The following is a 24,514-nucleotide window of genomic DNA, read 5'->3' as shown; positions in this document are numbered from 1 at the left end:
AGTGTAAAGCAAAAAGCATTGGTTTAGCTGGCCTTGGAAAAAATTTGGGTTTTCATATAGAACTTTTTGAATTTCGCGAAGAAGGAATTTAAAAAAAAGGTCATTTTCATCGGGTCAAGCAGTGTTCCAAAACAAACCAAACTCGGTATTGAGTATCACGAGTGTAATGAGAGTGTAAAGCAAAAAAGTTGACGGTATAGCTTGCCTAGGAAAAAAAATGGTTTTTTATACGGAGTTTTGCGAATTTCGCGAATTGCGAAATTTTGAAAATTTTAAAAAAAATCTTTTTCATCGGGTCAAGGAGTTGTCCAAATCAAACCAAACTCGGTATTGAGTATCACCAGTGTAATGATAGTGTAAGGCAAAAAGTATTGGTTTAGCTTGCCTAGGAAAAAAGTTGGGTTTTCATATAGAAATTTTTTAAATTCGCGAAGAAGGAATTTAAAAAAAAGGTCTTTTTCATCGGGTCAAGGAGTTGTCCAAATCAAACCAAACTGGGTATTGAGTATCGCGACTGTATTGAGAGTGTAAAGCAAAAAAGTTGTTGGTATAGCTTGCCCAGGAGAAAATGGTTTTTCATACGGAATTTTGCGAATTTCGCGAATTGCGAATTATTGAGAATTTTTTTTAAAAATTCCTTTTCATCGGGTCAAGGAGTTGTTCAAATCAAACCAAACGCAGTATGGAACACCACTAGTGTAGTGAGAGTGTAAAGCAAAAAATTGTTTGGTAGAGCGTGCCTAGGAAAAAGTTGGGTTTTCATACGGAATTTTGCGAATTTCGCGAACTGCGAATTTTTGAGAATTTTAAAAATTTCTTTTTCAGCGGGTCAAGGAGTTGTCCAAATCAAACCAAACACGATATTGAGTATCACCAGTGTAGTAAGAGTGTACAGCAAAAAAATTTTTGGTAGAGCGTGCCTAGGAAAAAGTTGGGTTTTCATACGGAATTTTGAGAAGTTCGCGAACTGCGAATTTTTGAGAATTTTAAAAAATTCTTTTTCAGCGGGTCAAGGAGTTGTCCAAATCAAACCAAACACGATATTGAGTATCACCAGTGTAATAAGAGTGTACAGCAAAAAATTTTTTGGTAGAGCGTGCCTAGGAAAAAGTTGGGTTTTCATACGGAATTTAGCGAATTTCGCGAATTGCGAATCTTTGAGAATTTTGGAAATTTTTTTTTTCATCGGGTCAAGGAGCTGTCCAAATCAAACCAAACTCGGTATTGAGTATCACCAGTGTAATGATAGTGTAAAGCAAAAAGTATTGGTTTAGCTTGCCTAGGATAAAAGTTGGGTTTTCATATAGAAATTTTTTAAATTCGCGAAGAAGGAATTTAAAAAAAGGTCATTTTCATCGGGTCAAGGAGTTGTCCAAATCAAACCAAACTGGGTATTGAGTATCGCGAGTGTATTGAGAGTGTAAAGCAAAAAAAGTTGACGGTATAGCTTGCCTAGGAAAAAAATGGTTTTTCATACGGAGTTTTGCGAATTTCGCGAATTGCGAATTATTGAGAATTCTTAAAAAATTCTTTTTCATCGGGTCAAGGAGTTGTCCAAATCAAACCAAACGCAGTATGGAACACCACCAGTGTAATGAGAGTGTAAAGCAAAAAATTTTTTTGTAGAGCGTGCCTAGGAAAAATTTGGGTTTTCATACGGAATTTTGCGAATTTCGCGAATTGCGAATTTTTGAGAATTTTTGAAAAAATTCTTTTTCAGCAGGTCAAGGAGTTGTCCAAATCAAACCAAACCCGCCATTGAGTATCACCAGTGTAATGAGAGGGTAAAGCAAAAGGTTGTTGGTATAGCTTGCCTAGAAAAAAAATGGTTTTTCATACGGAATTTTGCGAATTTCGCGAACTGCGAGTTTTTGAGAATTTTAAAAAAATTCTTTTTCATCGGGTCAAGGAGTTGTCCAAATCAAACCAAACACGGTATTGAGTATCACCAGTGTAATAAGAGTGTACAGCAAAAAACTTTTGGTAGAGCATGCCTAGGAAAAAGTTGGGTTTTCATACGGAATTTTGCGAATTTCGCGAATTGCGAAATTTTGAGAATTTTAAAAAAATTCTTTTTCATCGGGTCAAGGAGTTGTCCAAATCAAACCAAACTCGCTATAGAGTATCACCAGTGTAATGATACTGTAAAGCAAAAAGCATTGGTTTAGCTTGCCTTGGAAAAAATTTGGGTTTTCATATAGAACTTTTTGAATTTCGCGAAGAAGGAATTTAAAAAAAAAGGTCATTTTCATCGGGTCAAGCAGTTTTCCAAAACAAACCAAACTCGGTATTGAGTATCACGAGTGTAATGAGAGTGTAAGGCAAAAAAGTTGACGGTATAGCTTGCCTAGGAAAAAAATGGTTTTTCATAAGGAGTTTTGCGAATTTCGCGAATTGCGAATTATTGAGAATTCTTAAAAAATTCTTTTTCATCGGGTCAAGGAGTTGTCCAAATCAAACCAAACGCAGTATGGAACACCACCAGTGTAATGAGAGTGTAAAGCAAAAAATTTTTTGGTAGAGGGTGCCTAGGAAAAATTTGGGTTTTCATACGGAATTTTGCGAATTTCGCGAATTGCGAATTTTTGAGAATTTTTGAAAAAATTCTTTTTCAGCAGGTCAAGGAGTTGTCCAAATCAAACCAAACCCGCCATTGAGTATCACCAGTGTAATGAGAGTGTACAGCAAAAAACTTTTGGTAGAGGGTGCCTAGGAAAAATTTGGGTTTTCATACGGAATTTTGCGAATTTCGCGAATTGCGAATTTTTGAGAATTTTTGAAAAAATTCTTTTTCAGCAGGTCAAGGAATTGTCCAAATCAAACCAAACCCGCCATTGAGTATCACCAGTGTAATGAGAGGGTAAAGCAAAAAATTGTTGGTATAGCTTGCCTAGAAAAAAATGGTTTTTCATACGGAATTTTGCGAATTTCGCGAACTGCGAGTTTTTGAGAATTTTAAAAAATTCTTTTTCATCGGGTCAAGGAGTTGTCCAAATCAAACCAAACACGGTATTGAGTATCACCAGTGTAATAAGAGTGTACAGCAGAAAACTTTTGGTAGAGCGTGCCTAGGAAAAAGTTGGGTTTTCATACGGAATTTTGCGAATTTCGCGAATTGCGAAATTTTGAGAATTTTAAAAAAATTCTTTTTCATCGGGTCAAGGAGTTGTCCAAATCAAACCAAACTCGCTATAGAATATCACCAGTGTAATGATAGTGTAAAGCAAAAAGCATTGGTTTAGCTGGCCTTGGAAAAAATTTGGGTTTTCATATAGAACTTTTTGAATTTCGCGAAGAAGGAATTTAAAAAAAAGGTCATTTTCATCGGGTCAAGCAGTGTTCCAAAACAAACCAAACTCTGTATTGAGTATCACGAGTGTAATGAGAGTGTAAAGCAAAAAAGTTGACGGTATAGCTTGCCTAGGAAAAAAATGGTTTTTTATACGGAGTTTTGCGAATTTCGCGAATTGCGAATTATTGAGAATTCTTAAAAAATTCTTTTTCATCGGGTCAAGGAGTTGTTCAAATCAAACCAAACGCAGTATGCAACACCACCAGTGTAATGAGAGGGTAAAGCAAAAAATTGTTGGTATAGCTTGCCTAGAAAAAAAATGGTTTTTCATACGGAATTTTGCGAATTTCGCGAACTGCGAGTTTTTGAGAATTTTAAAAAATTCTTTTTCATCGGGTCAAGGAGTTGTCCAAATCAAACCAAACACGGTATTGAGTATCACCAGTGTAATAAGAGTGTACAGCAAAAAACTTTTGGTAGAGCGTGCCTAGGAAAAAGTTGGGTTTTCATACGGAATTTTGCGAATTTCGCGAATTGCGAAATTTTGAGAATTTTAAAAAATCTTTTTCATCGGGTCAAGGAGTTGTCCAAATCAAACCAAACTCGCTATAGAGTATCACCAGTGTAATGATAGTGTAAAGCAAAAAGCATTGGTTTAGCTGGCCTTGGAAAAAATTTGGGTTTTCATATAGAACTTTTTGAATTTCGCGAAGAAGGAATTTAAAAAAAAGGTCATTTTCATCGGGTCAAGCAGTGTTCCAAAACAAACCAAACTCGGTATTGAGTATCACGAGTGTAATGAGAGTGTAAAGCAAAAAAGTTGACGGTATAGCTTGCCTAGGAAAAGAAATGGTTTTTTATACGGAGTTTTGCGAATTTCGCGAATTGCGAAATTTTGAAAATTTTAAAAAAAATCTTTTTCATCGGGTCAAGGAGTTGTCCAAATCAAACCAAACTCGGTATTGAGTATCACCAGTGTAATGATAGTGTAAGGCAAAAAGTATTGGTTTAGCTTGCCTAGGAAAAAAGTTGGGTTTTCATATAGAAATTTTTTAAATTCGCGAAGAAGGAATTTAAAAAAAAGGTCTTTTTCATCGGGTCAAGGAGTTGTCCAAATCAAACCAAACTGGGTATTGAGTATCGCGACTGTATTGAGAGTGTAAAGCAAAAAAGTTGTTGGTATAGCTTGCCTAGGAGAAAATGGTCTTTCATACGGAATTTTGCGAATTTCGCGAATTGCGAATTATTGAGAATTTTTTTTAAAAATTCCTTTTCATCGGGTCAAGGAGTTGTTCAAATCAAACCAAACGCAGTATGGAACACCACTAGTGTAGTGAGAGTGTAAAGCAAAAAATTGTTTGGTAGAGCGTGCCTAGGAAAAAGTTGGGTTTTCATACGGAATTTTGCGAATTTCGCGAACTGCGAATTTTTGAGAATTTTGAAAATTTCTTTTTCAGCGGGTCAAGGAGTTGTCCAAATCAAACCAAACACGATATTGAGTATCACCAGTGTAGTAAGAGTGTACAGCAAAAAAATTTTTGGTAGAGCGTGCCTAGGAAAAAGTTGGGTTTTCATACGGAATTTTGAGAAGTTCGCGAACTGCGAATTTTTGAGAATTTTAAAAAATTCTTTTTCAGCGGGTCAAGGAGTTGTCCAAATCAAACCAAACACGATATTGAGTATCACCAGTGTAATAAGAGTGTACAGCAAAAAATTTTTTGGTAGAGCGTGCCTAGGAAAAAGTTGGGTTTTCATACGGAATTTAGCGAATTTCGCGAATTGCGAATCTTTGAGAATTTTGGAAATTTTTTTTTCATCGGGTGAAGGAGCTGTCCAAATCAAACCAAACTCGGTATTGAGTATCACCAGTGTAATGATAGTGTAAAGCAAAAAGTATTGGTTTAGCTTGCCTAGGAAAAAAGTTGGGTTTTCATATAGAAATTTTTTAAATTCGCGAAGAAGGAATTTAAAAAAAGGTCATTTTCATCGGGTCAAGGAGTTGTCCAAATCAAACCAAACTGGGTATTGAGCATCGCGAGTGTAATGAGAGTGTAAAGCAAAAAAAGTTGTTGGTATAGCTTGCCTAGGAGAAAATGGTTTTTCATACGGAACTTTGCGAATTTCGCGAGTTGCAAATATTTTGAGAATTTCAAAAATAGTCCTTTTTCATCGGGTTAAGAAGTTGTCTAAATCAAACCAAACGCGGTATTGAGTATCAACTGTGTAATGAGATTATAAAGCGAAAAAAGTTGTTGGGATAGCTTGCCTAGGAAAAAAATGGTTTTTTATACGGAGTTTTGCGAATTTCGCGAATTGCGAATTATTGAGAATTCTTAAAAAATTCTTTTTCATCGGGTCAAGGAGTTGTCCAAATCAAACCAAACGCAGTATGGAACACACCAGTGTAATGAGAGTGTAAAGCAAAAAATTTTTTGGTAGAGCGTGCCTAGGAAAAATTTGGGTTTTCAAACGGAATTTTGCGAATTTCGCGAATTGCGAATTTTTGAGAATTTTTGAAAAAATTCTTTTTCAGCAGGTCAAGGAGTTGTCCAAATCAAACCAAACCCGCCATTGAGTATCACCAGTGTAATGAGAGGGTAAAGCAAAAAATTGTTGCTATAGCTTGCCTAGAAAAAAAATGGTTTTTCATACGGAATTTTGCGAATTTCGCGAACTGCGAGTTTTTGAGAATTTTAAAAAATTCTTTTTCATCGGGTCAAGGAGTTGTCCAAATCAAACCAAACACGGTATTGAGTATCACCAGTGTAATAAGAGTGTACAGCAAAAAACTTTTGGTAGAGCGTGCCTAGGAAAAAGTTGGGTTTTCATACGGAAATTTGCGAATTTCGCGAATTGCGAAACTTTGAGAATTTTAAAAAATTTAAGAAATTTTTTAAATTCGCGAAGAAGGAATTTAAAAAAAGGTCATTTTCATCGGGTCAAGGAGTTGTCCAAATCAAACCAAACTCGCTATAGAGTATCACCAATGTAATGATAGTGTAAAGCAAAAAGCATTGGTTTAGCTGGCCTTGGAAAAAATTTGGGTTTTCATATAGAACTTTTTGAATTTCACGAAGAAGGAATTTTAAAAAAAGGTCATTTTCATCGGGTCAAGCAGTTTTCCAAAACAAACCAAACTCGGTATTGAGTATCACGAATGTAATGAGAGTGTAAAGCAAAAAAGTTGACGGTATAGCTTGCCTAGGAAAAAAATGGTTTTTTATACGGAGTTTTGCGAATTTCGCGAATTGCGAAATTTTGAAAATTTTTTAAAAAAATCTTTTTCATCGGGTCAAGGAGTTGTCCAAATCAAACCAAACTCGGTATTGAGTATCACCAGTGTAATGATAGTGTAAGGTAAAAAGTATTGGTTTAGCTTGCCTAGGAAAAAAGTTGGGTTTTCATATAGAAATTTTTTAAATTCGCGAAGAAGGAATTTAAAAAAAAGGTCTTTTTCATCGGGTCAAGGAGTTGACCAAATCAAACCAAACTGGGTATTGAGTATCGCGACTGTATTGAGAGTGTAAAGCAAAAAAGTTATTGGTATAGCTTGCCTAGGAGAAAATGGTTTTTCATACGGAATTTTGCGAATTTCGCGAATTGCGAATTATTGAGAATTTTTTTAAAAAATTCTTTTTCATCGGGTCAAGGAGTTGTCCAAATCAAACCAAACGCAGTATGGAACACCACTAGTGTAGTGAGAGTGTAAAGCAAAAAATTGTTTGGTAGAGCGTGCCTAGGAAAAAGTTGGGTTTTCATACGGAATTTTGCGAATTTCGCGAACTGCGAATTTTTGAGAATTTTAAAAATTTCTTTTTCAGCGGGTCAAGGAGTTGTCCAAATCAAACCAAACACGATATTGAGTATCACCAGTGTAGTAAGAGTGTACAGCAAAAAATTTTTTGGTAGAGCGTGCCTAGGAAAAAGTTGGGTTTTCATACGGAATTTTGCGAAGTTCGCGGACTGCGAATTTTTGAGAATTTTAAAAAATTCTTTTTCAGCGGGTCAAGGAGTTGTCCAAATCAAACCAAACACGATATTGAGTATCACCAGTGTAATAAGAGTGTACAGCAAAAAATTTTTTGGTAGAGCGTGCCTAGGAAAAAGTTGGGTTTTCATACAGAATTTAGCGAATTTCACGAATTGCGAATCTTTGAGAATTTTGGAATTTTTTTTTCATCGGGTCAAGGAGCTGTCCAAATCAAACCAAACTCGGTATTGAGTATCACCAGTGTAATGATAGTGTAAAGCAAAAAGCATTGGTTTAGCTGGCCTTGGAAAAAATTTGGGTTTTCATATAGAACTTTTTGAATTTCGCGAAGAAGGAATTTAAAAAAAGGTCATTTTCATCGGGTCAAGCAGTTTTCCAAAACAAACCAAACTCGGTATTGAGTATCACGAGTGTAATGAGAGTGTAAAGCAAAAAAGTTGACGGTATAGCTTGCCTAGGAAAAAAATGGTTTTTCATACGAAATTTTGCGAATTTCTTGAATTGCGAATTATTGAGAATTTTAAAAAAATTCTTTTTCATCGGGTCAAGGAGTTGTCCAAATCAAACCAAACTCGGTATTGAGTATCACCAGTGTAATGATAGTGTAAGGCAAAAAGTATTGGTTTAGCTTGCCTAGGAAAAAAGTTGGGTTTTCATATAGAAATTTTTTAAATTCGCGAAGAAGGAATTTAAAAAAAAGGTCTTTTTCATCGGGTCAAGGAGTTGTCCAAATCAAACCAAACTGGGTATTGAGTATCGCGACTGTATTGAGAGTGTAAAGCAAAAAAGTTGTTGGTATAGCTTGCCTACGAGAAAAGGGTTTTTCATACGGAATTTTGCGAATTTCGCGAATTGAGAATTATTGAGAATTTTTTAAAAAAATTCTTTTTCATCGGGTCAAGGAGTTGTCCAAATCAAACCAAACGCAGTATGGAACACCACTAGTGTAGTGAGAGTGTAAAGCAAAAAATTGTTTGGTAGAGCGTGCCTAGGAAAAAGTTGGGTTTTCATGCGGAATTTTGCGAATTTCGCGAACTGCGAATTTTTGAGAATTTTAAAAATTTCTTTTTCAGCGGGTCAAGGAGTTGTCCAAATCAAACCAAACACGATATTGAGTATCACCAGTGTAGTAAGAGTGTACAGCAAAAAATTTTTTGTTAGAGCGTGCCTAGGAAAAAGTTGGGTTTTCATACGGAATTTTGCGAAGTTCGCGAACTGCGAATTTTTGAGAATTTTAAAAAATTCTTTTTCAGCGGGTCAAGGAGTTGTCCAAATCAAACCAAACACGATATTGAGTATCACCAGTGTAATAAGAGTGTACAGCAAAAAAATTTTTGGTAGAGCGTGCCTAGGAAAAAGTTGGGTTTTCATACGGAATTTAGCGAATTTCGCGAATTGCGAATCTTTGAGAATTTTGGAATTTTTTTTTTCATCGGGTCAAGGAGCTGTCCAAATCAAACCAAACTCGGTATTTAGTATCACCAGTGTAATGATAGTGTAAAGCAAAAAGTATTGGTTTAGCTTGCCTAGGAAAAAAGTTGGGTTTTCATATAGAAATTTTTTAAATTCGCGAAGAAGGAATTTAAAAAAAGGTCATTTTCATCGGGTCAAGGAGTTGTCCAAATCAAACCAAACTGGGTATTGAGTATCGCGAGTGTATTGAGAGTGTAAAGCAAAAAAGTTGTTGGTATAGCTTGCCGAGGAGAAAATGGTTTTTCATACGGAATTTTGCGAATTTCGCGAATTGCGAATTATTGAGAATTTTTTAAAAAAATTCTTTTTCATCGGGTCAAGGAGTTGTCCAAATCAAACCAAACTCGGTATTTAGTATCACCAGTGTAATGATAGTGTAAAGCAAAAAGTATTGGTTTAGCTTGCCTAGGAAAAAAGTTGGGTTTTCATATAGAAATTTTTTAAATTCGCGAAGAAGGAATTTAAAAAAAGGTCATTTTCATCGGGTCAAGGAGTTGTCCAAATCAAACCAAACTGGGTATTGAGTATCGCGAGTGTATTGAGAGTGTAAAGCAAAAAAGTTGTTGGTATAGCTTGCCGAGGAGAAAATGGTTTTTCATACGGAATTTTGCGAATTTCGCGAATTGCGAATTATTGAGAATTTTTTAAAAAAATTCTTTTTCATCGGGTCAAGGAGTTGTCCAAATCAAACTAAACGCAGTATGGAACACCACCATTGTAATGAAAGTGTAATGCAAAAAAAATGTTGGTAGAGCGCGCCTAGGAAAAAGTTGGTTTTTCATACGGAATTTTGCGAATTTCGCGAATTGCGAATTATTGAGAATTTTTTAAAAAAATTCTTTTTCATCGGGTCAAGGAGTTGTCCAAATCAAACTAAACGCAGTATGGAACACCACCATTGTAATGAAAGTGTAATGCAAAAAAATGTTGGTAGAGCGCGCCTAGGAAAAAGTTGGGTTTTCATACGGAGTTTTGCGAAATTCGCGAATTGCGAAATTTTGAGAATTTTAAAAAAAATTCTTTTTCAGCGGGTCAAGGAGTTGTCCAAATCAAACCAAACTCGGCATTGAGTATCACCAGTGTAATGAGAGGGTAAAGCAAAGAAGTTGTTGGTATAGCTTGCCTAGAAAAAAAAATGGTTTATCATACGGAATTTTGCGAATTTCGCGAATTGCGAATTTTTGAGAATTTAAAAAAAAATTCTTTTTCAGCGGGTCAAGGAGTTGTCCAAATCAAACCAAACTCGGCATTGAGTATCACCAGTGTAATGAGAGGGTAAAGCAAAAAGTTGTTGGTATAGATTGCCAAAAAAAATGATTTTTCATACGGAATTTTGCGAATTTCGCGAACTGCTAATTTTTGAGAATTTTAAAAAAATTCTTTTTCATCGGGTCAAGGAGTTGTCCAAATCAAACCAAGCACGGTATTGAGTATCACCACTGTAATAAGAGTGTACAGCAAAAAACTTTTGGTAGAGCGTGCCGAGGAAAAAGTTGGGTTTTCATACGGAATTTTGCGAATTTCGCGAATTGCGAAATTTTGAGAATTTTAAAAAAATTCTTTTTCATCGGGTCAAGGAGTTGTCCAAATCAAACCAAACTCGGTATTGAGTATCACGAGTGTAATGATAGTGTAAAGCAAAAAAGTTGATGGTATAGCTTGCCTAGGAAAAAAATGGTTTTTCATACGGAATTTTGCGAATTTCGCGAATTGCGAAATTTTGAAAATTTAAAAAAAATCTTTTTCATCGGGTCAAGGAGTTGTCCAAATCAAACCAAACTCGGTATTGAGTATCACCAGTTTAATGACAGTGTATAGCCAAAAAGTTGTTGGTATACCTTGTCTGGGAAAAAATGGTTTTTCATACGACATTTTGCGAAATTCGCGAATTATTGAGAATTCTTAAAAAATTCTTTTTCATCGGGTCAAGGAGTTGTCCAAATCAAACCAAACGCAGTATGGAACACCACTAGTGTAGTGAGAGTGTAAAGCAAAAAAAATTTTTCGTACAGCGTGCCTAGGAAAAAGTTGGGTTTTCCTACGGAATTTTGCGAATTTCGCGAATTGCGAACTTTTGAGAATTTTTAAAAAATTCTTTTTCGGCGGCTCAAGGAGTTGTCCAAATCAAACCAAACTCGGTATTGAGTATCACCAGTGTAATAATAGTGTAAAGCAAAGAGTATTGGTTTAGCTTGCCTAGGAAAAAAGTTGGGTTTTCATATAGAAATTTTTTAAATTCGCGAAGAAGGAATTAAAAAAAAGGTCTTTTTCATCGGGTCAAGGAGTTGTCCAAATCAAACCAAACTCGGCATTGAGTATCGCGAGTGTAATGAGAGTGTAAAGCAAAAAAGTTGTTGGTGTAGCTTGCCTAGGAAAAAAATGGTTTTTCATACGGAATTTTGCGAAATTCGCGAATTGCGAATTATTGAGAATTTTTAAAAAATTCTTTTTCGGCGGCTCAAGGAGTTGTCCAAATCAAACCAAACTCGGTATTGAGTATCACCAGTGTAATAATAGTGTAAAGCAAAGAGTATTGGTTTAGCTTGCCTAGGAAAAAAGTTGGGTTTTCATATAGAAATTTTTTAAATTCGCGAAGAAGGAATTAAAAAAAAGGTCTTTTTCATCGGGTCAAGGAGTTGTCCAAATCAAACCAAACGCGGTATTGAGTATCACCAGTGTAATAAGAGTGTACAGCAAAAAATTGTTTGGTAGAGCGTGCCTAGGAAAAAGTTGGGTTTTCATACGGAATTTTGCGAATTTCGCGAATTGCGAATTATTGAAATTCTAAAAAAAATTCTTTTTCATCGGGTCAAGGAGTTGTCCAAATCAAACCAAACGCAGTATGGAACACCACTAGTGTAGTGAGAGTGTAAAGCAAAAAAAATTTTTCGTACAGCGTGCCTAGGAAAAAGTTGGGTTTTCCTACGGAATTTTGCGAATTTCGCGAATTGCGAACTTTTGAGAATTTTTAAAAAATTCTTTTTCGGCGGCTCAAGGAGTTGTCCAAATCAAACCAAACTCGGTATTGAGTATCACCAGTGTAATAATAGTGTAAAGCAAAGAGTATTGGTTTAGCTTGCCTAGGAAAAAAGTTGGGTTTTCATATAGAAATTTTTTAAATTCGCGAAGAAGGAATTAAAAAAAAGGTCTTTTTCATCGGGTCAAGGACTTGTCCAAATCAAACCAAACGCGGTATTGAGTATCACCAGTGTAATAAGAGTGTACAGCAAAAAATTGTTTGGTAGAGCGTGCCTAGGAAAAAGTTGGGTTTTCATACGGAATTTTGCGAATTTCGCGAATTGCGAATTATTGAGAATTCTTAAAAAAATTCTTTTTCATCGGGTCAAGGAGTTGTCCAAATCAAACCAAACGCAGTATGGAACACCACTAGTGTAGTGAGAGTGTAAAGCAAAAAAAATTTTTCGTACAGCGTGCCTAGGAAAAAGTTGGGTTTTCCTACGGAATTTTGCGAATTTCGCGAATTGCGAACTTTTGAGAATTTTTAAAAAATTCTTTTTCGGCGGCTCAAGGAGTTGTCCAAATCAAACCAAACTCGGTATTGAGTATCACCAGTGTAATAATAGTGTAAAGCAAAGAGTATTGGTTTAGCTTGCCTAGGAAAAAAGTTGGGTTTTCATATAGAAATTTTTTAAATTCGCGAAGAAGGAATTAAAAAAAAGGTCTTTTTCATCGGGTCAAGGAGTTGTCCAAATCAAACCAAACGCGGTATTGAGTATCACCAGTGTAATAAGAGTGTACAGCAAAAAATTGTTTGGTAGAGCGTGCCTAGGAAAAAGTTGGGTTTTCATACGGAATTTTGCGAATTTCGCGAATTGCGAATTATTGAGAATTCTTAAAAAAATTCTTTTTCATCGGGTCAAGGAGTTGTCCAAATCAAACCAAACGCAGTATGGAACACCACCATTGTAATGAGAGTGTAATGCAAAAAAAATTTTTGGTAGAGCGTGCCTAGGAAAAAAATTGGGTTTTCATATAGAAATTTTTTAAGTTCGCGAAGAAGGAATTTAAAAAAAAAGGTCTTTTTCATCGGGTCAAGGAGTTGTTCAAATCAAAACAAAATGGGTATTGAGTATCACCAGTGTAATAAGAGTGTACAGCAAAAAAATTTTTGGTAGAGCGTGCTTAGGAAAAAGTTGGGTTTTCATACGGAATTTAGCGAATTTCGCGAATTGCGAATCTTTGAGAATTTTAGAATTTTTTTTTCATCGGGTCGAGGAGCTGTCCAAATCAAACCAAACTCGGTATTGAGTATCACCAGTGTAATTATAGTGTAAAGCAAAGAGTATTGGTTTAGCTTGCCTAGGAAAAATGTTGGGTTTTCATATAGAAATTTTTTAAAGTCGCGAAGAAGGAATTTAAAAAAAGGTCTTTTTCATCGGGTCAAGGAGTTGTCCAAACCCAACTTTTTCCTAGGCAGAGCTTGCCTAGGAAAAAGTTGGGTTTTCATACGGAATTTAGCGAATTTCGAGAATTGCGAATCTTTGAGAATTTTAGAATTTTTTTTTTCATCGGGTCGAGGAGCTGTCCAAATCAAACCAAACTCGGTATTGAGTATCACCAGTGTAATTATAGTGTAAAGCAAAGAGTATTGGTTTAGCTTGCCTAGGAAAAAAGTTGGGTTTTCATATAGAAATTTTTTAAATTCGCGAGGAAGAAATTTTAAAAAAAGGTCTTTTTCATCGGGTCAAGGAGTTGTCCAAATCAAACCAAACGCAGTATGGAACACCACCATTGTAATGAGAGTGTAATGCAAAAAAATTTTTGGTAGAGCGTGCCTAGGAAAAAGTTGGGTTTTCATACGGAATTTTGCGAATTTCGCGAATTGCGAAATTTTGAGAATTTTAAAAAAATTCTTTTTCATCGGGTCAAGGAGTTGTCAAATCGAACCAAATTTGGCATGGAATATCACCAGTTTAATGGGAGGTTAAAAGAAAAAGAATTTTTTGGTATAACTTGCCTAGGAAAAAATTAGTTTTTTTCATACGGAACTTTGAATTTCGCGAAAAAGGAATTTTAAAAAAGGTCTTTTTCATCGGGTCAAGGAGTTGTTCAAATCAAAACAAAATGGGTATTGAGTATCACCAGTGTAATAAGAGTGTACAGCAAAAAAATTTTTGGTAGAGCGTGCTTAGGAAAAAGTTGGGTTTTCATACGGAATTTAGCGAATTTCGCGAATTGCGAATCTTTGAGAATTTTAGAATTTTTTTTTCATTGGGTCGAGGAGCTGTCCAAATCAAACCAAACTCGGTATTGAGTATCACCAGTCTAATTATAGTGTAAAGCAAAGAGTATTGGTTTAGCTTGCCTAGGAAAAATGTTGGGTTTTCATATAGAAATTTTTTAAAGTCGCGAAGAAGGAATTTAAAAAAAGGTCTTTTTCATCGGGTCAAGGAGTTGTCCAAACCCAACTTTTTCCTAGGCAGAGCTTGCCTAGGAAAAAGTTGGGTTTTCATACGGAATTTAGCGAATTTCGAGAATTGCGAATCTTTGAGAATTTTAGAATTTTTTTTTCATCGGGTCGAGGAGCTGTCCAAATCAAACCAAACTCGGTATTGAGTATCACCAGTGTAATTATAGTGTAAAGCAAAGAGTATTGGTTTAGCTTGCCTAGGAAAAAAGTTGGGTTTTCATATAGAAATTTTTTAAATTCGCGAGGAAGAAATTTTAAAAAAAGGTCTTTTTCATCGGGTCAAGGAGTTGTCCAAATCAAACCAAACGCAGTATGGAACACCACCATTGTAGTGAGAGTGTAATGCAAAAAAATTTTTGGTAGAGCGTGCCTAGGAAAAAGTTGGGTTTTCATACGGAATTTTGCGAATTTCGCGAATTGCGAAATTTTGAGAATTTTAAAAAAATTCTTTTTCAGCGGGTCCAGGAGTTGTCCAAATCAAACCAAACTCGGCATTGAGTATCACCAGTGTAATGAGAGGGTAAAGCAAAAAAGTTGTTGGTATAGCTTGCCTAGAAAAAAAATGGTTTATCATACGGATTTTTGCGAATTTCGCGAATTGCGAATTTTTGAGAATTTTAAAAAATTCTTTTTCATCGGGTCAAGGAGTTGTCCTAATAAAACCAAACACGGTATTGAGTATCACCAGTGTAATGAGAGTGTACAGCAAAAGAATTTTTGGTAGAGCGTGCCTAGGAAAAAGTTGGGTTTTCATACGGAATTTTGCGAATTTCGCGAATTTTGAATTTTGAGAGTTTTAAAAATAGTTATTTTTCATCGGGTCAAGGAGTTGTCCAAATCAAATCAAACCGGGTATTGAGTATCACCAGTGTAAGAAGAGTGTACAGCAAAAGAATTTTTGGTAGAGCGTGCCTAGGAAAAAGTTGGGTTTTCATACGGAATTTTGCGAATTTCGCGAATTTCGAATTTTAGAGAATTTTAGAAATTTTTTTTTCCATCGGGTCAAGGAGCTGTCCAAATCAAACCAAACTCGCTATTGAGTATCACCAGTGTAATGATAGTGTAAAGGTAAAAGTATTGGTTTCGCTTGCCTAGGAAAAAAGTTGGGTTTTCATATAGAACTTTTTGAAATTCGCGAAGAAGGAATTTTTAAAAAAGGTCTTTTTCATCGGGTCAAGGAGTTGTCCAAATCAAACCAAACGCAGTATGGAACACCACCAGTGTAATAAGAGTGTACAGCAAAAAATTTTTGGTAGAGCGTGCCTAGGAAAAAGTTGGGCTTTCATACGGAATTTTGCGAATTTCGCGAATTGCGAATTTTAGAGAATTTTAGAAATTTTTTTTCCATCGGGTCAAGGAGCTGTCCAAATCAAACCAAACTCGCTATTGAGTATCACCAGTGTAATGATAGTGTAAAGCAAAAAGTATTGGTTTCGCTTGCTTAGGAAAAAAGTTGGGTTTTCATATAGAACTTTTTGAAATTCGCGAAGAAGTAATTTTAAAAAAAGGTCCTTTTCATCGGGTCAAGGAGTTGTCCAAATCAAACCAAACTCGGTATTGAGTATCACCAATTAATGACAGTGTATAGCCAAAAAGTTGTTGGTGTAGCTTGTCTAGGAAAAAAATGGTTTTTCATACGAAATTTTGCGAATTTCGCGAATTGCGAATTATTGAGAATTCTTAAAAAATTCTTTTTCAGCGGGTCCAGGAGTTGTCCAAATCAAACCAAACTCGGCATTGAGTATCACCAGTGTAATGACAGGGTAAAGCAAAAAAGTTGTTGGTATAGCTTGCCTAGAAAAAAAATGGTTTATCATACGGATTTTGCGAATTTCGCGAATTGCGAATTTTTGAGAATTTTAAAAAATTGTTTTTCATCGGGTCAAGGAGTTGTCCTAATAAAACCAAACACGGTATTGAGTATCACCAGTGTAATGAGAGTGTAAAGCAAAAAAGCTGTTGGTATAGCTCGCCTAGGAGGAAAACGGTTTTTCATACGGAATTTTGCGAATTTCGCGAATTTTGAATTTTGAGAGTTTTAAAAATAGTTATTTTTCATCGGGTCAAGGAGTTGTCCAAATCAAATCAAACCCGGTATTGAGTATCACCAGTGTAAGAAGAGTGTACAGCAAAAGAATTTTTGGTAGAGCGTGCCTAGGAAAAAGTTGGGTTTTCATACGGAATTTTGCGAATTTCGCGAATTTCGAATTTTAGAGAATTTTAGAAATTTTTTTTCCATCGGGTCAAGGAGCTGTCCAAATCAAACCAAACTCGCTATTGAGTATCACCAGTGTGATGATAGTGTAAAGGCAAAAGTATTGGTTTCGCTTGCCTAGGAAAAAAGTTGGGTTTTCATATAGAACTTTTTGAAATTCGCGAAGAAGGAATTTTAAAAAAAGGTCTTTTTCATCGGGTCAAGGAGTTGTCCAAATCAAACCAAACGCAGTATGGAACACCACCAGTGTAATAAGAGTGTGCAGCAAAAAAATTTTTGGTAGAGCGTGCCTAGGAAAAAGTTGGGTCTTCATACGGAATTTTGCGAATTTCGCGAATTGCGAATTTTAGAGATTTTTAGAAATTTTTTTTCCATCGGGTCAAGGAGCTGTCCAAATCAAACCAAACTCGCTATTGAGTATCACCAGTGTAATGATAGTGTAAAGCAAAAAGTATTGGTTTCGCTTGCTTAGGAAAAAAGTTGGGTTTTCATATAGAACTTTTTGAAATTCGCGAAGAAGTAATTTTAAAAAAAGGTCCTTTTCATCGGGTCAAGGAGTTGTCCAAATCAAACCAAACTCGGTATTGAGTATCACCAATTAATGACAGTGTATAGCCAAAAAGTTGTTGGTGTAGCTTGTCTAGGAAAAAAATGGTTTTTCATACGAAATTTTGCGAATTTCGCGAATTGCGAATTATTGAGAATTCTTAAAAAATTCTTTTTCAGCGGGTCCAGGAGTTGTCCAAATCAAACCAAACTCGGCATTGAGTATCACCAGTGTAATGACAGGGTAAAGCAAAAAAGTTGTTGGTATAGCTTGCCTAGAAAAAAAATGGTTTATCATACGGATTTTTGCGAATTTCGCGAATTGCGAATTTTTGAGAATTTTAAAAAATTGTTTTTCATCGGGTCAAGGAGTTGTCCTAATAAAACCAAACACGGTATTGAGTATCACCAGTGTAATGAGAGTGTAAAGCAAAAAAGCTGTTGGTATAGCTCGCCTAGGAGGAAAACGGTTTTTCATACGGAATTTTGCGAATTTCGCGAATTTTGAATTTTGAGAGTTTTAAAAATAGTTATTTTTCATCGGGTCAAGGAGTTGTCCAAATCAAATCAAACCCGGTATTGAGTATCACCAGTGTAAGAAGAGTGTACAGCAAAAGAATTTTTGGTAGAGCGTGCCTAGGAAAAAGTTGGGTTTTCATACGGAATTTTGCGAATTTCGCGAATTTCGAATTTTAGAGAATTTTAGAAATTTTTTTTCCATCGGGTCAAGGAGCTGTCCAAATCAAACCAAACTCGCTATTGAGTATCACCAGTGTAATGATAGTGTAAAGGCAAAAGTATTGGTTTCGCTTGCCTAGGAAAAAAGTTGGGTTTTCATATAGAACTTTTTGAAATTCGCGAAGAAGGAATTTTTAAAAAAGGTCTTTTTCATCGGGTCAAGGAGTTGTCCAAATCAAACCAAACGCAGTATGGAACACCACCAGTGTAATAAGAGTGTACAGCAAAAAAATTTTTGGTAGAGCGTGCCTAGGAAAAAGTTGGGCTTTCATACGGAATTTTGCGAATTTCGCGAATTGCGAATTTTAGAGAATTTTAGAAATTTTTTTTCCATCGGGTCAAGGAGCTGTCCAAATCAAACCAAACTCGCTATTGAGTATCACCAGTGTAATGATAGTGTAAAGCAAAAAGTATTGGTTTCGCTTGCTTAGGAAAAAAGTTGGGTTTTCATATAGAACTTTTTGAAATTCGCGAAGAAGTAATTTTAAAAAAAGGTCCTTTTCATCGGGTCAAGGAGTTGTCCAAATCAAACCAAACTCGGTATTGAGTATCACCAATGTAATGACAGTGTATAGCCAAAAAGTTGTTGGTGTAGCTTGTCTAGGAAAAAAATGGTTTTTCATACGAAATTTTGCGAATTTCGCGAATTGCGAATTATTGAGAATTCTTAAAAAATTCTTTTTCAGCGGGTCCAGGAGTTGTCCAAATCAAACCAAACTCGGCATTGAGTATCACCAGTGTAATGAGAGGGTAAAGCAAAAAAGTTGTTGATATAGCTTGCCTAGAAAAAAAATGGTTTATCATACGGATTTTTGCGAATTTCGCGAATTGCGAATTTTTGAGAATTTTAAAAAATTGTTTTTCATCGGGTCAAGGAGTTGTCCTAATAAAACCAAACACGGTATTGAGTATCACCAGTGTAATGAGAGTGTAAAGCAAAAAAGCTGTTGGTATAGCTCGCCTAGGAGGAAAACGGTTTTTCATACGGAATTTTGCGAATTTCGCGAATTTTGAATTTTGAGAGTTTTAAAAATAGTTATTTTTCATCGGGTCAAGGAGTTGTCCAAATCAAATCAAACCCGGTATTGAGTATCACCAGTGTAAGAAGAGTGTACAGCAAAAGAATTTTTGGTAGAGCGTGCCTAGGAAAAAGTTGGGTTTTCATACGGAATTTTGCGAATTTCGCGAATTTCGAATTTTAGAGAATTTTAGAAATTTTTTTTCCATCGGGTCAAGGAGCTGTCCAAATCAAACCAAACTCGCTATTGAGTATCACCAGTGTAATGATAGTGTAAAGGCAAAAGTATTGGTTTCGCTTGCCTAGGAAAAAAGTTGGGTTTTCATTTTTCATATAGAACTTTTTGAAATTCGCGAAGAAGGAATTTTTAAAAAAGGTCTTTTTCATCGGGTCAAGGAGTTGTCCAAATCAAATCAAACCCGGTATTGAGTATCACCAGTGTAAGAAGAGTGTACAGCAAAAGAATTTTTGGTAGAGCGTGCCTAGGAAAAAAATGGTTTTTCATACGAAATTTTGCGAATTTCGCGAATTGCGAATTATTGAGAATTCTTAAAAAATTCTTTTTCAGCGGGTCCAGGAGTTGTCCAAATCAAACCAAACTCGGCATTGAGTATCACCAGTGTAATGAGAGGGTAAAGCAAAAAAGTTGTTGATATAGCTTGCCTAGAAAAAAAATGGTTTATCATACGGATTTTTGCGAATTTCGCGAATTGCGAATTTTTGAGAATTTTAAAAAATTGTTTTTCATCGGGTCAAGGAGTTGTCCTAATAAAACCAAACACGGTATTGAGTATCACCAGTGTAATGAGAGTGTAAAGCAAAAAAGCTGTTGGTATAGCTCGCCTAGGAGGAAAACGGTTTTTCATACGGAATTTTGCGAATTTCGCGAATTTTGAATTTTGAGAGTTTTAAAAATAGTTATTTTTCATCGGGTCAAGGAGTTGTCCAAATCAAATCAAACCCGGTATTGAGTATCACCAGTGTAAGAAGAGTGTACAGCAAAAGAATTTTTGGTAGAGCGTGCCTAGGAAAAAGTTGGGTTTTCATACGGAATTTTGCGAATTTCGCGAATTTCGAATTTTAGAGAATTTTAGAAATTTTTTTTCCATCGGGTCAAGGAGCTGTCCAAATCAAACCAAACTCGCTATTGAGTATCACCAGTGTAATGATAGTGTAAAGGCAAAAGTATTGGTTTCGCTTGCCTAGGAAAAAAGTTGGGTTTTCATTTTTCATATAGAACTTTTTGAAATTCGCGAAGAAGGAATTTTTAAAAAAGGTCTTTTTCATCGGGTCAAGGAGTTGTCCAAATCAAACCAAACGCAGTATGGAACACCACCAGTGTAATAAGAGTGTACAGCAAAAAAATTTTTGGTAGAGCGTGCCTAGGAAAAAGTTGGGCTTTCATACGGAATTTTGCGAATTTCGCGAATTGCGAATTTTAGAGAATTTTAGAATTTTTTTTTTCCATCGGGTCAAGGAGCTGTCCAAATCAAACCAAACTCGCTATTGAGTATCACCAGTGTAATGATAGTGTAAAGCAAAAAGTATTGGTTTCGCTTGCTTAGGAAAAAAGTTGGGTTTTCATATAGAACTTTTTGAAATTCGCGAAGAAGTAATTTTAAAAAAAGGTCCTTTTCATCGGGTCAAGGAGCTGTCCAAATCAAACCAAACTCGGTATTGAGTATCACCAATGTAATGACAGTGTATAGCCAAAAAGTTGTTGGTGTAGCTTGTCTAGGAAAAAAATGGTTTTTCATACGAAATTTTGCGAATTTCGCGAATTGCGAATTATTGAGAATTCTTAAAAAATTCTTTTTCAGCGGGTCCAGGAGTTGTCCAAATCAAACCAAACTCGGCATTGAGTATCACCAATGTAATGAGAGGGTAAAGCAAAAAAGTTGTTGGTATAGCTTGCCTAGAAAAAAAAAATGGTTTATCATACGGATTTTTGCGAATTTCGTGAATTGCGAAATTTTGAGAATTTTAAAAAATTGTTTTTCATCGGGTCAAGGAGTTGTCCTAATAAAACCAAACACGGTATTGAGTATCACCAGTGGAATGAGAGTGTAAAGCAAAAATCTGTTGGTATAGCTCGCCTAGGAGGAAAACGGTTTTTCATACGGAATTTTGCGAATTTCGCGAATTTTGAATTTTGAGAGTTTTAAAAATAGTTATTTTTCATCGGGTCAAGGAGTTGTCCAAATCAAATCAAACCCGGTATTGAGTATCACCAGTGTAAGAAGAGTGTACAGCAAAAGAATTTTTGGTAGAGCGTGCCTAGGAAAAAGTTGGGTTTTCATACGGAATTTTGCGAATTTCGCGAATTTCGAATTTTAGAGAATTTTAGAAATTTTTTTTCCATCGGGTCAAGGAGCTGTCCAAATCAAACCAAACTCGCTATTGAGTATCACCAGTGTAATGATAGTGTAAAGGCAAAAGTATTGGTTTCGCTTGCCTAGGAAAAAAGTTGGGTTTTCATATAGAACTTTTTGAAATTCGCGAAGAAGGAATTTTTAAAAAAGGTCTTTTTCATCGGGTCAAGGAGTTGTCCAAATCAAACCAAACGCAGTATGGAACACCACCAGTGTAATAAGAGTGTACAGCAAAAAAATTTTTGGTAGAGCGTGCCTAGGAAAAAGTTGGGCTTTCATACGGAATTTTGCGAATTTCGCGAATTGCGAATTTTAGAGAATTTTAGAAATTTTTTTTCCATCGGGTCAAGGAGCTGTCCAAATCAAACCAAACTCGCTATTGAGTATCACCAGTGTAATGATAGTGTAAAGCAAAAAGTATTGGTTTCGCTTGCTTAGGAAAAAAGTTGGGTTTTCATATAGAACTTTTTGAAATTCGCGAAGAAGTAATTTTAAAAAAAGGTCCTTTTCATCGGGTCAAGGAATTGTCCAAATCAAACCAAACTCGGTATTGAGTATCACCAATGTAATGACAGTGTATAGCCAAAAAGTTGTTGGTGTAGCTTGTCTAGGAAAAAAATGGTTTTTCATACGAAATTTTGCGAATTTCGCGAATTGCGAATTATTGAGAATTCTTAAAAAATTCTTTTTCAGCGGGTCCAGGAGTTGTCCAAATCAAACCAAACTCGGCATTGAGTATCACCAGTGTAATGAGAGGGTAAAGCAAAAAAGTTGTTGGTATAGCTTGCCTAGAAAAAAAATGGTTTATCATACGGATTTTTGCGAATTTCGCGAATTGCGAATTTTTGAGAATTTTAAAAAATTGTTTTTCATCGGGTCAAGGAGTTGTCCTAATAAAACCAAACACGGTATTGAGTATCACCAGTGTAATGAGAGTGTAAAGCAAAAAAGCTGTTGGTACAGCTCGCCTAGGAGGAAAACGGTTTTTCATACGGAATTTTGCGAATTTCGCGAATTCTGAATTTTGAGAGTTTTAAAAATAGTTATTTTTCATCGGGTCAAGGAGTTGTCCAAATCAAATCAAACCCGGTATTGAGTATCACCAGTGTAAGAAGAGTGTACAGCAAAAGAATTTTTGGTAGAGCGTGCCTAGGAAAAAGTTGGGTTTTCATACGGAATTTTGCGAATTTCGCGAATTTCGAATTTTAGAGAATTTTAGAATTTTTTTTTTCCATCGGGTCAAGGAGCTGTCCAAATCAAACCAAACTCGCTATTGAGTATCACCAGTGTAATGATAGTGTAAAGGCAAAAGTATTGGTTTCGCTTGCCTAGGAAAAAAGTTGGGTTTTCATATAGAACTTTTTGAAATTCGCGAAGAAGGAATTTTTAAAAAAGGTCTTTTTCATCGGGTCAAGGAGTTGTCCAAATCAAACCAAACGCAGTATGGAACACCACCAGTGTAATAAGAGTGTACAGCAAAAAAATTTTTCGTAGAGCGTGCCTAGGAAAAAGTTGGGCTTTCATACGGAATTTTGCGAATTTCGCGAATTGAGAATTTTAGAGAATTTTAGAAATTTTTTTTCCATCGGGTCAAGGAGCTGTCCAAATCAAACCAAACTCGCTATTGAGTATCTCCAGTGTAATGATAGTGTAAAGCAAAAAGTATTGGTTTCGCTTGCTTAGGAAAAAAGTTGGGTTTTCATATAGAACTTTTTGAAATTCGCGAAGAAGTAATTTTAAAAAAAGGTCCTTTTCATCGGGTCAAGGAATTGTCCAAATCAAACCAAACTCGGTATTGAGTATCACCAATGTAATGACAGTGTATAGCCAAAAAGTTGTTGGTGTAGCTTGTCTAGGAAAAAAATGGTTTTTCATACGAAATTTTGCGAATTTCGCGAATTGCGAATTATTGAGAATTCTTAAAAAATTCTTTTTCAGCGGGTCCAGGAGTTGTCCAAATCAAACCAAACTCGGCATTGAGTATCACCAGTGTAATGAGAGGGTAAAGCAAAAAAGTTGTTGGTATAGCTTGCCTAGAAAAAAAATGGTTTATCATACGGATTTTTGCGAATTTCGCGAATTGCGAATTTTTGAGAATTTTAAAAAATTGTTTTTCATGGGGTCAAGGAGTTGTCCTAATAAAACCAAACACGGTATTGAGTATCACCAGTGTAATGAGAGTGTAAAGCAAAAAAGCTGTTGGTACAGCTCGCCTAGGAGGAAAACGGTTTTTCATACGGAATTTTGCGAATTTCGCGAATTCTGAATTTTGAGAGTTTTAAAAATAGTTATTTTTCATCGGGTCAAGGAGTTGTCCAAATCAAATCAAACCCGGTATTGAGTATCACCAGTGTAAGAAGAGTGTACAGCAAAAGAATTTTTGGTAGAGCGTGCCTAGGAAAAAGTTGGGTTTTCATACGGAATTTTGCGAATTTCGCGAATTTCGAATTTTAGAGAATTTTAGAAATTTTTTTTTCCATCGGGTCAAGGAGCTGTCCAAATCAAACCAAACTCGCTATTGAGTATCACCAGTGTAATGATAGTGTAAAGGCAAAAGTATTGGTTTCGCTTGCCTAGGAAAAAAGTTGGGTTTTCATATAGAACTTTTTGAAATTCGCGAAGAAGGAATTTTTAAAAAAGGTCTTTTTCATCGGGTCAAGGAGTTGTCCAAATCAAACCAAACGCAGTATGGAACACCACCAGTGTAATAAGAGTGTACAGCAAAAAAATTTTTGGTAGAGCGTGCCTAGGAAAAAGTTGGGCTTTCATACGGAATTTTGCGAATTTCGCGAATTGCGAATTTTAGAGAATTTTAGAAATTTTTTTTCCATCGGGTCAAGGAGTTGTCCAAATCAAACCAAACTCGGTATTGAGTATCACCAATGTAATGACAGTGTATAGCCAAAAAGTTGTTGGTGTAGCTTGTCTAGAAAAAAAATGGTTTTTCATACGAAATTTTGCGAATTTCGCGAATTGCGAATTATTGAGAATTCTTAAAAAATTCTTTTTCATCGGGTCATGGAGTTGTCCAAATCAAACCAAACTCGGTTTTGAGTATTACCAGTGTAATGAGAGGGTAAAGCAAAAAACTTGTTGGTATAGCTTGCCTAGAAAAAAAAATGGTTTTTCATGCGGTATTTTGCGAATTTCGCGAATTGCGAATTTTTGAGAGTTTTAAAAAATTTCTTTTTCATCGGGTCAAGGAGTTGTCCAAATCAAACCAAACACGGTTTTGAGTATCACCAGTGTAATGAGAGTGTAAAGCAAAAAAAGCTGTTGGTATAGCTCGCCTAGGAGGAAAACGGTTTTTCATACGGAATTTTGCGAATTTCGCGAATTTCGAATTTTGAGAGTTTTAAAAATAGTTATTTTTCATCGGGTCAAGGAGTTGTCCAAATCAAATCAAACCCGGTATTGAGTATCACCAGTGTAAGAAGA

This window comes from Convolutriloba macropyga, chromosome 7 (assembly GCF_964194025.1).
Source record: "Convolutriloba macropyga chromosome 7, txConMacr16.3, whole genome shotgun sequence".
Classification (NCBI taxonomy): domain Eukaryota; kingdom Metazoa; phylum Xenacoelomorpha; order Acoela; family Convolutidae; genus Convolutriloba; species Convolutriloba macropyga.
This window is presented reverse-complemented; position numbering follows the sequence as displayed.